Source organism: Pleurodeles waltl, chromosome 3_2, assembly GCF_031143425.1.
Source record: "Pleurodeles waltl isolate 20211129_DDA chromosome 3_2, aPleWal1.hap1.20221129, whole genome shotgun sequence".
NCBI classification, from domain to species: Eukaryota; Metazoa; Chordata; class Amphibia; order Caudata; family Salamandridae; genus Pleurodeles; species Pleurodeles waltl.
Window position 1 is genome coordinate 8,138,447 of NC_090441.1, and position 14,354 is coordinate 8,152,800.

The window sequence follows — 14,354 nt, forward strand, 5'->3', positions numbered from 1 at the left end:
GAGTAGATCTGGCAGAGAACGATTGAGCTTTAATCCTGCAGCATGCACTTAAGAAATCCAGAAATGCAGGTTCAAGATGCAACACTTTAATAACCTTCACAGGACCTATCTGACCCCAAAAATATTATCTAAGAATTATCCCTCAGTAACGTCTAACTGCCCGAGGTGTCAGAAGCTGACTTGTACCAAAGGGTATCTTCATGCCTGGTGACTCCCGGGCAGTGGAAGGATATAGCAGATGTGGTGGTAGGACTAAACTCTTGAATCCTGAAATCTGTATCCTGCCCAAATAAGTTGAAGCTAAGGAAGAAGTTCTTAGACCTTACAATGGAATTTGGTAAAAGATCCATAGCAAGATACTGGAAATCAATAAACAATCCAGTATATAATAAGTGTGTAACATAGGAGGGGACAAGGCAGGAGTAAGGGGCACTGTGTTTGCTTGGGAAGAAATTATTTAGAGAGGCTTCAATGATGGATCTCCTTGACTGTGTCCAGAGTGTGACTGACAGAGAGGGGCGTGCTCTATCCACCCCCTGGAACCATGGGTCAGGCTACTTAGCAAATTAGAAAAAATCAAGAGATGCTGTAGGATCAGGGAATCTGATGTTTGGAACAGTCATTATATTTCCAATGATTCTGCAAATGCTTAAAAATAATAAAACACATGGAATATCTATCTATAAATATGTCATATAATAATGCATAGGTAATGTGTTATATAGTACTACATTATGAGCCCAGGGTTCTGTATCTATCTATCTATCCATCTATCTATCTATCTATCTATCTATCTATCTATCTATCTATCTATCTATCTATCTATCTATCTATCTATCTACACACACACAACTTTCTTGCTCTCCTTCATTCTAAGTTTTTTTAAAACAGATACCAAACCGATGAATGGTACATTCAGCACCACATGGTTCCAGGCACAATTTACTAATATACCAACTAAAGAACTAACCCAAGCACGCTAGCACCACACAGGGACTACAAATTAATGTAACAGAAGAAATTAACTTCATAAGGCATGTCTTGAAATGTATTATCAGAACTATATATTTTCTTCCATGTAAACAGCGGCTGTCATTTTCAATTCTCTATAGGGATATAACAGGAAGGCTTTATTTTGTATCTTCATCTTTCGAGGATGCTAGAATGGCAGGGGCGAGGGCTCTTTGTGCCATAGCTTGCAATGAAGATGTATGAATTTATTGGTATAGCTATAGTCGTAACCTAGACGAGGAGCAATGAAGCACTGCTTATAATAATCAGGGAGACATAGGAACTATGGCAGAGTGTAGAAGAGAACAATTTGAAATTATGTATGACAGATGGGAAAGGTTTTGGAGGATTTCTGGCACATAGACAGAAGCCAGAGATGGTGGGAGTCATTATCGATGGGCAATGATCAGGTACATTTTAACTCTCGCAATTCAAAACCAGTTGCCTGACCGGTAGCAAAAAAGTCAGGCCAAAATGATAAAATATAGTTTTGCATGAGGATCCAGAATCCTTGCACTAGAGGTGTATAAAGCCATCAATGAGTGAATTCGCTTATTGGCATCTTTGTCAAGTGGATGTTCCATATTTCGTGCCTTTGTTTAGTCAGGGATACCTTTTCATTTTCAATGTTGGTGGTGTTTCCGAAGCATACCTGGTACTGTTAGTACTGCTTCTGCCAGGGTGGAGTATGGGGCAGCCTTGCTGTGCAATCCGTCCATGCATTACTAGCACGTCCCACAAAATCAGACTTTCTTAATATTCAGAATTTGTTATTTCCATCTCTGTCTCTCTCTTTTCTAAATATTTTCCATTCTGTGTGTCTGTGTAAGGTTCTTCTGAAATCCACCCCAGTTTGTTAACAGCAGAACCACATACACTCTAACGACAACATGTCAACAAAGCAACACAATACAACATATCAATAACACAACACGAGAGCACAGACAATCCAACAATAAAGGATTTAGAAGAGCACAAAAGAACAAAGCATAACACTTCAAACAACAAACACTTCAACAGAACAAAAACAAACTTCTCCCATCTCTACCACGGAATGATTCACATTAAGTGGATGTTTTCCTTACAAACACAATTACACTGTTAACAATGCAGTAATTTGCCCATGACAGCATGAACATGGTGAAATTCACCTTTGAAATATACATGCTAGTTATGGTCCACTTTGAAACCATTAGTTGCACCCTCTCCAATAACTCGAGCCTTCGCTATGAAAACCAAGACCTGTGTCAATCCATCCATGACCCGCAAGTGTTGGAGGAAAGGGCCTGGAGTGTGGCCAGGTCCTTTGCACAGCTGCCTAAGCAACCCTGTGGCCAGGCCCTGTTCCTAACCGTATCCTGTCAGGCTCTGCACCCAGCCTAAGACCAGAAGACCTAAAAACCCATTTTTATTTTGACCACTGAAATTCACTGATATTTGCATATTTGAGACAATGGCCCCCTGTGCTCAAATTAGAAATGCAGGTGGAGATTTCTACATGGAGTGGACAGTTCTCTGCTAGTATGTCATAGGTCATGACCTCCGCACCATGGAGGACCATCTTCTAGGGTAAACATCTCTCTGCACATCAGCAATTTGTGTTTTTTTCCCGATGGACTGCTTAAGACCCTTTTCTCTTTACAACCACAGCCGTTGTTTGGGTAAGATATTTATTTCCCTCACCTTACAGTATTGTTTGATTGTTCGTAATTCCCTGGATGCACGGGTGTAAATAGTGTTCTGAGAAGCCTCTACATCTTTTGTAATAGTAGAAAGCTGCAGAGAACACCAGTGGTCTGTCTGAGGATAATGTATACACCACCCATATCTTCTGCAGTTTTGATGGGCTGTGCAGTACCCTGTTCTCCGAGTTTGAATCACAACATGGAAGTATCATTGGCAATTCATTATTGTCTGATCACACACATAACAACAGGGTCCACATGTCACCCTTCCTGTAAAAAGTGCACTCCTGACAGCTCGATGGAAGATTGCCGTTCATGGCTCTATTATAAATGCAATAGGAGTGTTTCACTACACCGAGGGAACTACATTGTGCGGCACTACATTGTGATCACTATATTGAGGGGTAATACCACTACTACACAGTGTGCCATTACATTGTTTTGGTGGAGATCTTTCTTTTTTTAAATGCATCCAATTAGTATTAGTAACCATTCTCATACTTTTTGTACTAATGTACCCTTACGATTTACTTTTTTGTACCATAATCTAGTGTTGGAGGTGTATTGTCCTACATGGTAGCAGATTTAAATAGTGGAGATATACCATATAACATAGCCTATTTAGAAATAGATGACTACATATAGAGAGAATCCATCACATACCATGTCACCACCCTGCCCATATCCCCAGACCATAATACAAAAATGTAGCCTGAAATTCAAGAAAGCCTCATTACAAATATGACCGGAGGCAACTCATTGTGAATAATACATTTTTTCCAGAATGATAGTTGTTAGACCTGGCATCCTTGGCGTGGTTCCCCATGCCTTTTTGCCTCTACCTCCTGTATTTTTGACTGTGTGCTGAATTTCATATTTGCTGGTTTTGGTACTTTGGGCACTTTACCACTGCTGATCAGTGCTAAAGTGCAAGTTCTCTCTGTGTAAATTGTGATTATGATTTGTTATCCATGATTGACATATTTTATTTACTAGTACGCCTCTAGTGTAGTGCTCCATGTGTGACCAAGGCCTGTAAATTAAATGCTACTAGTGATCCTGCAGCACTGATTGTGCCACCCACATGAATTGCCCTCTAAACATGTCTCAGACCTGCTGCTGCAATATCTGTGTGTGCAGTTTTAAACTGCCATGTCGACCTGGAAAGTGTACCCACTTGCCAGGCCCAAACCTTCCCTTTTACTACATGTAAGTCACCCCTAAGGTAGGCCAAAGGAAGCCCCATGGTCAGGGTGCACTTTATTTAAAAGGTAGTATATGTACTGGTGTGTTTTACATGTCCTATTAGTGAAATACTGCTAAATTCATTTTCACTATTGCAAGGCCTATCTCTCCCATAGGCTAACATGGGGATTGCCTTGAAATATCCTTTAAGTGTAATTTACCATTGGGAGCAGGTAGAGGTGTGGAGTTTGGCTGAAAGGTTCAACCGTACCCTAAAAGGCACGATTATGGGTCTGTAAGACTCCCTGAGGCATAAGTAGGACGTATTCTTGCCATGCCTTCGCTTTGCATACAGGGAGTTACCGCAGAAGGTACTTGGCTTTAGCCCCTTTGAGCTGCTGTATGGGCACCCTATAAGAAAACCTCTTAGCCTGGTGAAAGAAAGCTGGGAGAAAGCTCTCAGTAGGCCTCCCTGGGACGTTTTTAGCTACGTGCTTGCCTTTAGAAACCAAGATGTGCTCCTAAGGAAACTCGCTCAGGCGAACCTTTTAAGGAAGCCAGGAGGATATAAAGCAATGGTATGACCAGAATGCCACTCTATTTGAGTTTCAGCCTGGTCAGAAAGTGTGGGTCATGGCCCCAGTGGAGACTCACACTCTCCAGGATAAGTGGTCTTGGCCTTTTGAGGTGGTGAAACGCAAGAGTAGTGTCACCTAACTGGTGAACTTGCAGACTCCAAGGAACCCTTTGAGGGTCCTACATGTGGACCACTTAAAACCACATTTTGAGAGGTCTGAATTGACCATGCTCTTGGCAACAGATGATGGAATGGAGGATGAGGCTGAACCTATTCCTGATCTTCTTTCTTTCACAGAGTAAGATGGGTCTGTGGAGGGTGTGAACCTCTCCCCAACACTGCTCCTGGAACAGCAGAGGGACTGTTGCCAGTTGCTGGGACAGTCTGCCTCTTTGTTTTCCTTGACCCCAGGAGACACTCCTATGTGCACTCATGATGTGGACACTGGGGACAGTTCACCTGTGAAACATAAAATATACAGCGTGACTGAAAAGGTCAAAACCAGCATCAAAGAAAAGGTCTCCAAGGTGCTAGCATTAGGGGTGATAGTGTTCTCCAGCAGTCCTTGGGCCAGCCCAGTGGTCTTCGTCTCAAAGGCTGCTGCCCAAGTTGCCACCCTTGAACTTAGGTTTTGTGTGGACTACTGTAGGTTCAATGCTGTCACTAAGACTGACGCGCACCCCATCCCCGGAACTGATGAGCATAGATAGGCTAGGAGCTGCAAAGTTCCTCAGTACATTTAACTTAACGTCTGGGTACTGGCAGATTGCCTTGACCGATGGGGCCAAAGAGAGGTCAGCGTTTTCAGCACCAGAGGGGCACTACCAGTTCTGGGTCATGCCCTTTGGGTTTAAAAAATGCCCCTGCCACCTTTCAGAAGTTGGTCAACCAGGTCTTGGCTGGGGTGGAGGATTTCAGTGTCGCCTACCTTGATGAATTTCCAGTGTTAATCTCCAGCTAGGAGGATCCCTTGCAGCACCTCTGGGAAATGTGGAACGCCCTGCAGAAGGCAGGCCTCACTATTAAGACTGGTAAGTGCCAGATAGGGCAGGGGTCGGTGGTATACTTGGGCAATCAGGTGGGGAGCTGCCTGCTGGTACCCCTACAGCCCAAGATTAACACCATTCTGGACTGGGAACCCCCCAAGACTAAGACAGACATGAGAGTCTTTTTAGCTCTCACCAGTTATTAAAGGAGATTTGCCAAGGACTATGCACCATTGTTGCCCCCTTGACAGAGTTGACTTTCAAGAAGCAGGCCAAAAAAGTGATCTAGACTTAGGCTTGTCAGACCCCTTTTGAAGGCACCCAACTTCTCCAAGGAAATTGTTGTCCAGGCCGATGAATTAGAGCATGGTGTGGGGGCAGTTCTAGCACAGCTAAACAAAGAAGGCCTAGGCCAGTATGCATCCTTCATTAGCAGGAGGTTAATTTCCTAGGAAATAGAGGTAGAGCAAAATTGAGAGAGAAGCATTTGCTGTAGTCAGGTGCTGAAGAAGCTAAAACCATACTTGTTTGGGATTCCCTTCACGGTTCAGACAGACCACAGGCCCCTCAGATGCTTGATTCAGATGAAGGGAGAGAACCTAAAACCTTTGAGGTGGTCTATCTCCCTACAGGGAATGGACTTTATGGTGGAATACAGCCCTGGTACAGAACATGTCAATGCTGATGGTCTTTCAGGATTCTTCTGCCTTAGTGATGAGAAATCCCATGAGGTTAGGTAGTTCTCCCCACTCTCAGCTGGGGGAAACACGTGTTCGACCTGGCATCCTTGGCGTGCGTCCCCCTGTCTTTTTGCCTCTGCCTTCTGTATGTTTTACTGTGTGCTAGATTTTGCTTTTGCTGGTTTTGGTACTCTGGGCATTTACCACTGCTGCTCAGTGCAAAAGTGCAAGTGCTCCCTGTGAAAATTGTGATTATGATTGGTTATCCATGACTGGCATATTTGATTTACTACTAAGTCCCTAGTATAGTGCACCATGTGTGCCCAGGGCTTATAAATCACATGCTACTAGTGGGCCTGCAGCACTGGTTGTGCCGCCCACATGAGTAGCCCTGTTAAGATGTCTCAGACCTGCCATTACAGTGTCTGTGTGTGCAGTTTCAAACTGCCAAGTCGACCTGGCAAGTGTACCCTCTTGCCAGGCCCATACCTGTCCTTTTACTATATGTAAGTCACCCCTAACGTAGGCCAAGGAAGTCCCATGGTCAGGGTGCATTGTATTTAAATGGTTGGATATGTACTGGTGTGTTTTACATGTCCTGTTAGTGAAATACTGATAAATCCATTTTTCAGTTTTGCAAGGCATATCTCTCCCATAGGTTAACATAGGGATTGCCTTGAAATATATTTTCAGTGTAATTTCCCATTGGGAGCAGATAGAGATTTGGAGTTTGGGGTCTCTGAACTCACAATATAAAAATAAATCTTTTGGGTGAAGTTGGTTTTTAGATTGTAAGTTTGAAAATGCCAATTTTAGAAAGTGGGTATTTTCTTGCTTAACCATTCTCTGCCCCTAAATGGCTGCTGGAATACACGTCTGGGTCAGGATGACAGTTGGGCTGTTTGTGAATTCACTCTAGACATTAACTCAAAGGGAGCTGAGGTGTAACCTGCATATCCTGAGAGGTCTTCCTGGCCTAGAGTGCTGGGAGAAGCTGACACTTTCACCTGAATAGGGCTGTGCTTGTCCTTACACAATGCAGTCTCCAACCTCCTAGAGTGTGTCTGGGACCAGGGCAGGAAAGGCAGGGTTCTGTGCACTGCAAAGACTTTCCTTTGAAATTTGCCTACTTCAAAGACAGAAATGAGTATACGTATTGGACTGCTGACTCTGCAACTTTAGAACACTTCTGGATGATCAAGAGAAGATCTGTTAAGGAGAAGAGCTGTGAGGAGTAGTACTGCCCCTTTGCTGTGTGTGCTTTGCTGGATTGGCCTGCAGTTGCTGCTTCTGCTTTGGAGAGGACAAAGACAGGACTTTGCTCTGTCTCCTGCTTTTGAAGTTTCTCCAAGAGTTTGCCTCCTGTTAAGAAGTCTCAGGGACATCAAAGACTTCACCAGCCAGTCTCTGGGTTCACTTGCTGAGGACCCTGACTCCCCAGGTGGTGCCCACTAAAGTTCCTGGATGCTTGGGAGTGAAATCTGGCCTAAAAACAACTCCAGAACCAGCGTCGCAGCCCGACTGCGCACCACTTCCTGCATCCAAAGCCGTGGTCCCTGGTGAAGTGCAGCAACTGATGCCACAGACCTGGCACAGTTGGCCTGAAGTCGCTGCAGCACCTCTGAAGTCTTTTGACATCGTGAGTCCTGAGTGCCGTGTCACGAATGTCCGTGACACCTGACTCCACCGCGGTGTCTGTGGCCCCGTTGTGTGACATCTTTGTTTCATCGTTTTCAAAGGTACTGTATCTGGGGTCTGTAGTAATGTACCCTCTTGTTGGCATGGTTACCCTTACTTTTTGCCTGCTGTCAGCATGTTTTGACTGTTTCCACTGGGATCCTACTTACCCGGACCCCAGCGATTGTGCTCTCTCCCTCTCAGTTGCTTAGGGCTTTGCACACTCCACAATTGGCATACTGGTGCCCCCATATAAGTCCCTACTAAATGGTACTTTGATACCACGGGCATTGGGGCACCAGGGGTTCCACATGGGCTGCGGCATGTATTGTGCTACTCATGGGAGCCCATGCAAAATGTGTCTGCAGGTCTGCCATTCCAGCCTGCGTAAAAAGGTGCATGCACCCTTTCACTACAGGTCACTGCACCAGGTCACTGTAAATCAGCCCTAGCCCAGAGTGCTGGTACCTGTATGTGAGGGCACCCCTGCATGAGCAGAGGTGCCCCTATGAACTCCAGCTCCATTACACTGGACTTCGTAAGTGCGGGGAAGCCATTTTACCCGTGTACTGGACACAGGTCCTATCTGCGTCCAGTTACATAATGGTAACTCCGAACCTGGGCATGTATAGTATCAAATACGTTGGAATCACATCCCAATACTGTTGCCAGTATTAGTTGTATGATTCCATGCACTCTGGGGGTTCCTTAGAGGACGCCCAGCATCGCTCCTACCAGTCTTCTGGGGTCTTCCGGGCAGCCCGCGCTGCTGCCACCCCTCAAACAGGTTTCTGCCCTCCTGCTGCTTGACCAGCTCAGGCAGAGGAAGGCAGAACAAAGAATCTCCTGTGGGAGAAGGAAGTAACACCCTCTCCCTTGGAAGCAGGTGTCATATGGCTTGGGAGGGGTAGCCTCCCCAAACCACTGGTATGCTTTGAAGGGCATATTTTGTGCCCTCCTTGCATAAACCGGTTTGCACCAGACCAGGGACCCCCAGTCCCTGCTCTGGCACAAAACTGGACAAAGGATAGAGGATTGACCACTCCCCTGTCTATCACCACCACCCTACTGATGGTGCCCAGAGCTCCACCTGGTGGCCACTTTATTCTGCCATCTGCCAATCCAAGGTGGCAGAGGCCCCCGGGAGCATCTGAGTGGCCAGGTCAGGTAGGTGACGTCACAGCCCCCTCCTGATAGGTGTACACTCTGCTAGGTGACCAATCGCCCTTCCTGGGCCATTTAGGGTCTCTCTCTTGAGTGGTCCTCAGATTCAACATGCAAGATTCCAGCAGGACTCCTCTGCATCATTTACTTCATCTTCGGGCCACTGGGACTGCAACTGGACCCTCCAGGAACCGACACTCTGCAACTTCTCCAATGACTCCGCTCTGCAATATTGTTTTTCCGGCTCTTTCCAGCAACTGCAACATTTCCCCAGCTGTGCATCCTCTGAGGGCAACGAGTCTTCAGCCTGCACAAGAAGTAAGAAGGAATCTTCCTTGGAGTGAAGGAGTCACTCCCCTGCATCCGCAGGTACCAACCTCAACAACAACTGGTTGGGTGGCTCTGCTCTCTTCCAGAACTACGCGGATCCTGCATCACAGATGGTAGTCTGGAGTGGTCCCCTTGGTCCTCTCTACCAGCTCTCCAACTTGGGAAATAGTGAGCCCTTGCCTCTCCTTGCAGGAGAGTACCCGTGCACTCCCAAACTCTTGCACCTACCAAGGCTTGTTTGTTTCTGCTCCACAGGATCTTCAGGCTCCGTGTAGCTTAAGTCTCCAGCACTCCTTCCTCTAAAGCACAGTCTCCTGCCTGCTGCTCCAGCGACGTGGGACCCCTCTCCATGTGTGCTGAGTGGGCTGCACTGCGACTCCTGTGCCTGCTGCCAGTGGGTTGCCTGTGTGGGTTGCCTAGTCTCTTCTTGTGACGCTCCCTGCTGCTCAGGGTCACCCCGGACTCCCCTCCTTGGATCAGATCTCCTGGATCTTGCTGGTCCTCTTCAGCCTTGCAAACCTTCTTCTCCGTCTCTTGCATTTGCCAAGGCTTGTTCATGGCTTTCCAGTATCACTAACGTACTACATCGTGACCACCAACTTGGGACATCACTTGCATCACTTCTGGGACTCCTCTTTATCTCCTGTGCTGGACTGCTAACCTTCGTCCTCCGCTGTCGACCTCCTGCATCCACAGAAGCGTGGGTACTGGCTCCTGCCACAACCGGGTACTCCATCTCAAACTGGACTTGGTCCCCTTCCTTTGCAGGTCCTCTTCTGTCAGGATCCACCTTTGGGTTCTTCCAGTCTTGGTTGGATCTTGCACAATCCTTATCCAAAGTCCTCCTGTTGGTTTTGGGGAAAACCGGGTACATACCTCTGCTCTCCTGGTCGCTGGGGGTCACTCTGGTACTCACCTCTTGGGGTTCCTAGTTCCTCCAGCTCCTTCTACTGACTCCACTTCCTTGGGTGCGAGACTTCCTTTCACATTCCACTTTTATAGTATATGGTTTGGCCCTACCAGGGCCTTCACAATTTGGTATTGCTTTTATTTATTGCTTTTACCAATGCTTATTGCTTTCTACGCTATTTACTGATTGCTAATGTGTATATAATAGTGTGTTCACTTACCTCCAGTTGGGGGGGTATTGTCTATCCATTATTCTATTATTTGTGTTACTATAATAAAGTACCTTTATTTTTGCAACACTGTGTAGTTCTTTCATGTGTGTAAGTGCTGTGACTATAGTGGTATTACATAAGCTTTGCATGTCTCCTAGATATGTTTGGCTGCCCCTCCACAGCTACCTCTAGAGAGCCCTGGCTTCCTAGACACTGCCTACACTTCACTAATAGGGGATACCTGGACCTGGTATGAGGTGATAACATCATAGGTGCTCACCACACACAGGCCAGCTTCCTACAGGGTCCGTGAGCCTCCGTGACGGGCACCACACTCGCTCGCGAGTGGCGTCAGACTGTTGGGAATGACTCAGTCAACAACACTGTGATAGCCCCAGTTGGAGCTATTGAGTTTCTAAGGGATTTATTGGGATTTAATCTTAAGAAATTCATATCTTTGCCTGTGTATGCTGGATTTGTGTCGTTTGGTCTTGTTTTGCTTATATCAATATTAGCTATTTTTCTAAACTGGTATTGTGTCCATTTGTAGTGTTTTTACTGTGTTATGGTGGGTACACTTACTTAACACATTGCCTCTGAGATAAACCTGACTGCTCATGCCAAGCTACCAAGGGAGTGAGAAGGGATTATCTTGGGAGCGTGAGTCTCTCACCCTGACTAGAGTGAGGGTCCCTTTTTGGACAGGGTGTAAACCGACTGCCAACTAGAGACCCAATTTCTAACAATAGTACACCAAACTAACAATCATAGATTTTCATTTAAAAAACAATAAATTCTAAGAGTTGTGTCCATATGCTTCAGTTGGTCCAATTGCCTTAAAATGGCAACTGTGCTAACTGCCTTGCCATGTCACTCGAAAGCTGACTCAAGACCACCAATTCATTGAAGACCGAAAACCATGGCCCCTCAAGAAAACATTCACCTGATAATACAAGACCATTTCTAACTGCAGCTATCCAGTCTGAATTTTATTCAATTTACAAAATTTCCAAGATTACTTAACCAGACAGGAGAGGAGGCTGCAGACTTAAAGAACCAAAATCACCTAGAAATAAATGTTCGATTTCAGTAGCAAATAAATTCTGGGCTTAATTTCTAAACGTAACTGTCCATATAAAGTACCATGAGCACTGTTAAAACATACTGGTACAAAAAAGAGGAAAAGTAACTCCCATGCTTAGAAAATGCAACCTTCTATTTCAAATGTTTGCATCATTAACTTCTTCTTAACATCTTTGAAGTTTAGGCTCTGGTGATGAAAAGTGGTGGCAATGATATGTAAAGTGTTACATATATCACTTAATGAAGAAATGCTATCACATGGTAAATGGCATCAGAAAGTGTGACTCTAGTCGACAGGGTCTCACTCAAAAATTTTCACCCCTTCACATCCTCTAGAGCTGAGGCAACCCACTCCCCTACACCCAAAGTCCAAAACCTTAGGACCTGGTTCCACCTTAATCTATTCTTTGTGAAGCTCATCAGAACCATCACAAAAAAAATACCAAATATCATCTCAAGATGTTTAGAAAGGTCCTCCACGACTACATATGAACTGCTGAATTGAACTCACAAAGGATTGGTAGTATGTCTACTGGATCACTGCAGCTTATTCAGTGTTGAGACACCAAAGAGATACAGCACCTGGCCATCAATTTAAAGGAGCTTTTTGGGCTCCCAGTGTTTAAAAAAAAAAAATTTGAATTCAATTCAAAATTCTACATCTTCAAGGTTTTGAGAGTAAAGACCCAGAATGCTTGCAGAGGCTGGCTTCCTCTATACCCCCAGTTGCAATCTTAGACTGGGCATGAAAGGTGTGACACAAACCAGATTGAATTGCTAGTAAAATGGCAAAAGATACATTAGAGAACTGGGCTCATATATGGAGCCCAAATCTAAGGGGCTGTTCCTCTCTACTGTCTTCCAAGACAGCTCTAAAGACAAGCCTTTTCAAAGAAGCTTTTAAAGCCGTCACCAAGTGAATAGAAAAAACCATCTTCTTACCAAATATTGCATCATCAACAATCACCAAGTGTTAGACTTCGAATCCTTGGCGTGGTCTTCCCTAACTTTGTGCCTCTGTTTCCCAGTTTGTTGATGTGTGCTGGACTCTGTTTTACAGTTTTTGTTCCTCTGGGCACTTTACCACTGCTATCCAGTGCTAAAGTGCAAGTACTTCTATATAAAATGTATGTGTAATTGGATTTCCATGATTGGCATTGATTTACTGGTAAGTCCCTAGTACAGTTACTAGTGGACCCGCAGGACTGGTTGTGCCACCCACATTAAGTAACCGTGTAAACATGGCTCATACCTGCCACAGCAGTGTCTGTGTGTGCAGTTTTAAATTGCCAAATCGAAAACCTTCCCTTTTCTTACATGTGAGACACCCCTCAGGTAGGCCCTAGGAAGCCCCATGGGCAGGGTGCAGTGTATGTTTAAGGTGGGACATATGCTAATGTGTTTTATATGTCCTGACAGTGAAATACTGCCAAATTCGGTTTTCACTGTTGCAAGGCCTATCTTTCTCATAGGTTAACATGGGGGCTGCCTTTAAATATTATTAAAGCGCAGATCCCCTTTGGGAGAAGATGGACATGTGGAGTTTGGGGTCTCTGAACTCACAATTTAAAAATACATCTTTTAATGAATTTGGTTTTGAGAGTGTGTGTTTGAAAATGCCACTTTTAGAAAGCAGGCATTTTCTTGCTTAAACCTTTCTGTGACTCTGCCTGTTTGTGGATTCCCTGCCTGGGTTAATTTAAGAGTTGGGCTGTTTTGCACCTCTCTCTCTTGACAGTGACACAAAGGGAGCTGGGGGGTAGCCTGCATATCCTGATGAGCCATCTGTACTAGGAGGGAGAAGAAGAGTGGGCACTCACACCTGAAAGGGCTGTGTTTGCCCTCACGCAATGCAGTCTCCAACCCCCTGGAGTGTGTCTGGGGCCTGGCCTGGGCAAGGCAGCACCTTACAAATAAGAGGTACTTTCCTTTGAAGTAGGCCTACTTCAAAGGCAGAAAGAAGTATAAGAAGAGGTCCCAAAACCCCTGAAAATTAGATCACTTCTGGAATCAAGAGGAACCTCTGCCAAGGAGAAGAGCTGAAGAGCTGAGGAGAAGTGCTGCCCTGCCTGTGACTGTGCTTTGTGGATCTATCCTTCAGTTGCTGCTTCTGCCTGTGAAAGGGGACAAAGACTGTACTTTGTTGTGCATTCCTACATGTGAAGAATCTCCAAGGGCTTGAACTGAGCTTTCCTCCTGTTGTTGAAGTCTCATGTCCATCAAAGGCTTCCCCTGCCAGCACCTGGACTCTCTGCTGAGACTCCTGCCCTGCTAAGTGGTGCCCTATCCAGTTCCTTGGCTCTTGAAAGGTGAAGCTGGCAGACAAAGCCTGAAAAAAACGCCGTACAGGAAAATGTTTAACGCACTTTCCAGGACATGGCTGAAAAACGACACGCCGCCGGCTTTGTGGCTGAAATCAACACTCCACCTGGATAGCGGCTGGAAGATGGACGCGACGTGGCTGGAGAAACGACACACAACACTCGCTAACGGAGGCTGATAACGACACACACCCCACACAGCGCGGTTTTGTGATACCCGAGGTGCCTGTCCGGATCGACGCATCGCTCTCTTGCGTGAGAGAAGAAACAACGCACACCGACCAGACCGGAGGAGGAATGATGCACGGTCTCGCTTGCGAGTGAGAAATCAACACATCGCTTGCCTTCTTTGACGCACAATTGTTTGTGCGTCTTTATTTTGACGCTACCCGGGTACTTTTGTGAAATAACAGCATTCTCACTGTTTTCAAAGGATTAAGATTCTTATTCTTTGAAAATTCATAACTTGATTGTGTATGTTGGATTTTTGTCATTTTGGTCTTGTTTTGTTTAGATACATGTTCTCTATTTTTC